Genomic DNA, 4,658 nt, shown 5'->3' with positions numbered 1-4,658 from the left:
TTTATTCAGTTGAAAAATGTTTTTCTTGTTAAAAAAATATCAACAATAAATGTTGGTTTAATTCACTATTCTGAGACTACTTTATTGAATTATATTGTTTTTTGTAAATGTTCTTATATTGAATATGAATGTTAATATTATTTTATATGCTGTAAAACACAATTACAGTCTAAACAAATTATACTGTCCACAATTACAGTGTTATACCATAAACCACATTTGCAGTACAGTGATACTATAAAACTTAATCACGGTAAGTCTTTCTAACTGTAAACCACGTTTACAGTAAAGCTGTTATACTGTAATATATGTTTACAGTAAAGTGGTTGAACTGTAAAACATCACAACAGTAAAGATACTGTAGATCAGTAATTACAGTAACTTACTGGCAATAGTGTTGCCAGTAAGTTGCTGTAAAAATACAATAAAATGTCTAACAGTGTACCACTGATCTTTGATCCGTGGTTGTTGATCAATGATAATGACAATTTGCATACTACTTAACTTATTTTTACTTTATTGACCTATATAAGACTCTTCACAGGATAAAAACCACAAAGTGCTTCACAATAATATAAAACAGATATTAATGATCAAGAAACTGCCCTCACAGCCCATTGTTCGTCTGAGACATTCCCTTTCTCTTCGAAGAGAGAGCAAAGTCACTCAATGATTGACCGAACGTTTCTCCTACTGAAACTGCTACATCCAGATCCCATTTTTGGGATTTCCTTACCTGGATCATTGAGCATGCATCGAGACATCTCTGAAATAGTTGTGGTGAAAGTTGCCTCTATGCTATGGCCAACAGAGGGTCTGGTAAAAACTGGTAACTTTAAATTTGGGGGTGGGGGATTTAGGATTATAAAAGGGACATTTTAAGACACTGTCAGCTGATATGCTTTGGATCAGTATCATTTTCTGTTACTTAAGTAAATTTTTTTGGTGAATTTTGTTTAGGTTTGCATCCAAATTTTCTGTCTGGAAGTATTCCAGTTGCTTTTTTCCTCCACACAATCTTTCTATGTAGGCTGATTTGGACTCATCCAAAAGCTGTTGGTTCTGGGCATCTTCTTCTGCAAATTGAATGGCTTTTTAAAAAAACGTAAAAAAACTGTTCCCAGTGTATCGCTCTCCCTTGCTGATTCTATCTCTAACGTTTTGATTGCAGGCATATACCTCAGTATTTCTGCTCATCTCTGAGGCGTTGGTTTTATCTAACAGAAATGTGAGCCAGACTACTGTTAGTCTTTCTGTTTCTAACTGTCTGCTTCACGTTATCATGTTTCCTAAACATTTGTTTTCAGTATGATATCATGTAAAAACCCACATTAATAACTGCCACTCTAACCCTGTGAGGCCTGCTGGGGGAGCTGTTGAGTATTTGTGAACCTTTCAGGATCCCTAAAGGGAAACGCAAATCCTGACTCCTGCCACTCAGAGAAATGAAGAGAAACAATAAAGAGCACATTAATCGAAAACACTGTCTCTGTCACACTAAGAAGGGGTAAAAACAGCAACTGAAGTGTTTACAAAAGTTAGCACAGATACAGTTTTACATTAAATACAGGAAATATCACCACATGCTTCATTTCTAACCTGATATACTGCAAAAACATAAAAAGAACAAACTCGTGTTTTATTTTAAAAATATACTTTAATACAACAGCTGCATATAAATATTAAAATATACATTATACAGGTGTACAGTACACTCACACAAAACAAAAACAAAAAATATTAGGCTTCTATTTGTACGGCACTTCTTGTATTTTTTTTCTTTTTTTGATTATTATTAAGGATTACGTACTGACTTACATAAAGATGAGTTAATGTGTTAACAGGTCCAAAGTATTACTGTAGTATTGTGATTACTGGATTACTGAGAGACAGACAGGGGGGTGTGGGAGGGGGAGAGAAAGGGAAGAGGAGGAGACAGGGTTGCTGTACAGTATATGACATGGCATTGTGGAATGTTTGCTAGTCTCTTAGTTTTTCTTTCCTCCCATCTTTCAGTGTGTTTTCAGACAGATTAAAGAACCAGCAGGGATGTGATTGTTCACTCTTTATTCTCTCCACAGGATTTTTCTCTAGAATACTAAAGTACTATTTCATTTCTAATGAGACATGTTTTTCTGTTTTTGTTTTTTTAAACTGCTCACATCCACAACTGGCCTTTGGTTTCGACTCATCATCAATCTGGACAGAAACGACTGACTCGGTTTTGGTTAAAGCCACGAGGTGTGTCTCAGCTGCCACCGGCTGTGCCATCAACACATGTGCAGCACGTTGTTAACGTATCGGATGCTACAACCATGCAGGTTTTCAAAACCCACTAGTAGTACGAAATGCTCTGTGAGAATGAATATGAATGTCTGCATTTTTGGTCACTGCATACGTTACTGTCCTGCCAAAACATCAGCTGTATTTCCCCTGAAAAGTACAAAAGAATAACTTTTTTAACAGAAATGAAAGTGTCCTTTGGACTTTTCTATTAAACACCAGCTTCTGTGGCTGAAGAACAAAGCAGTTAGACACAGATGTGTCTAACTGCCACTTCCCATAGACTCCCATGTTAAAATGCCCAACTTCTGTCATGAACATGATTACAGCCTGGTACAATATATAGTTTTGGTCTTTACAGCTAATTTCCCACTTTACGGCAACTACAATTCACCCATTTGGATTTCTGGCCATGGCCAGTTTGACTGACAGGTGCAGACACAGGCAACTCTAGGCAATGACTGTTTCCTAAAGCAGAAGCTGTTTAACTGTGTCTGTCTGCATAAACGGGGTTCACCAACTCCAAACACACTCCTTTGGTGTCCTCCAAGATCCTGACAGCACATCGGCAGAAGTGGATGATGTACGTGTCTAAGATCCAAAAACTACAGCATGAAAAGCACAGTGACACTTTCTCTTGCTTTTAACATTTGGTTTCCCTTCAGCTCATTGGAAGCCTAACTTTTGTTTTCCACAGCTGGCTGACGAACCAACACCAGCACAAGCAAGAGAAGCTCCCAGTTGTACCAGACTGTACACGTCCTCCACCTGGAAACGGAGCTCAGTGTAGGGAGATGATTCTTTCTCAGACTGCCAGCGGACAGCGATCGCACTGCTTCTGCTGGACATATGAATCCTGCTAAGCCTCAGCTTGAACTGCATGTCCCGGCTTTAAAGGTGGTGCCTTTGAGGATTTTTTAACGGAATTATCTGACAAACAATGTGACTTTCTAACTTGTGTGGACTTTCAACAAGTCTGTGTTTGAGTTTTGATGACTGCAATCTGAATATTTTATCACTTATACCTAATTAACAGTATTCTCTTTGTGGGTACTGTAACCAAACGGTTTCTTGATATAGTTTGCTGGCCTCAGCTGACAGTACAGTGCTTTCACCCTCTAGCCTAAATACAGCTCCAAAAAGAACAACAGAGCTGCTGCCAAAATGTTAATGGCGAGAGTTCAAATTCCACTCTGATAAAGACATATAAAAGATTAGCAAATTAGTTAAGATGACATTGCAACCGCTGCTTTAACACAAGACCAAAGCCTCACACATAACCTCATAAGGTACGATTTAACCTTTAGCAACAGTATTTCCCAAAGCACCAAGCAGTCCCTCTAAAGCCTTGAAGTTGTGGTATCTTGCTGTCTGAATAAAATGTTCAATAATTTATCATTAAGTTTGCAAGCAATCTAGGTTTGGCAGAACATGGTGTGCACAAGTAGGACCTTGTTAATCATACAAAGTCAGAGTCCTTAAACAACCACTGCCAGATGTTCTAAAAACAGATGTTCCGCTCTCTGATTTAAATGCAATGATAACACACGAGGCACCGACTGGCAAAGCCTCGTCTAGCTCCTTCCACTTCAATTTAATTGATGGAGAAAAGTAATATGGACCTGCAGGTTGAAACTGACACTTGGGCCCCATCTGGCTCCTTCCAGATGGAAGTTTCCAGGTCAGCAATAAAGGAAGCGGGGCATCGAGACGCAGGCCACCAGGGCGATTGAAAGATATCAGAGTGTGGCAGAGGGTGGAGGTGACGGTGGGGATTAGAAGGGTTCGGATAAACTACTCAGGGTCCCTGACTAAGTGCCGCTTCCCTGGCCTCCTCTGCCTTTGAAACTGGAGAAGCCAGAGTGTTTCCAACAATGAGAGCAGTGGAGCAGAGCGGGGACGGGCACTTGGAGGTCAGCAGCGTCCCACCGGTGTAGTCTTACTGATGAGTCTATTCAGCCCAGCGGGTCCACAGGGCCTGAATGCCTGGTCCAAAAAGCCACTGCAGCCATGTGTAAGCTTAGGAAGGTCAACCACTTCTAATTGTTCTCACCCTAACACTGCTGCTTCAAGGATTTAAGCTACACTTTACAAGCATGGCACACACAGAGGTTAACACTTCTTCCTCAGGCAGCTATAAAAACGTCAGAGTGTAAAAAAAGAAAACAATCGGTTAATCTCGTGATTTTAAACAGTTACTGAAGATAACAGACAAACTTACAATGAAATAAAATCCTGTTCACAGCAGCCAGAAAAAGGGACGGTCTGGTCATCTCGGTTGTGAAATCACTTTATGACCAGAATTACTGTTAATTCATTTTCTCATGTTTTGGTTGCAGTTCAAAATTCCACTGGAAGTCTTTCAAAAGCAGAGC

Source organism: Pundamilia nyererei, unplaced genomic scaffold (genome assembly GCF_000239375.1).
Source record: "Pundamilia nyererei isolate P.nyererei 1_Seehausen unplaced genomic scaffold, PunNye1.0 scaffold00250, whole genome shotgun sequence".
NCBI classification, from domain to species: domain Eukaryota; kingdom Metazoa; phylum Chordata; class Actinopteri; order Cichliformes; family Cichlidae; genus Pundamilia; species Pundamilia nyererei.
This window is presented reverse-complemented; position numbering follows the sequence as displayed.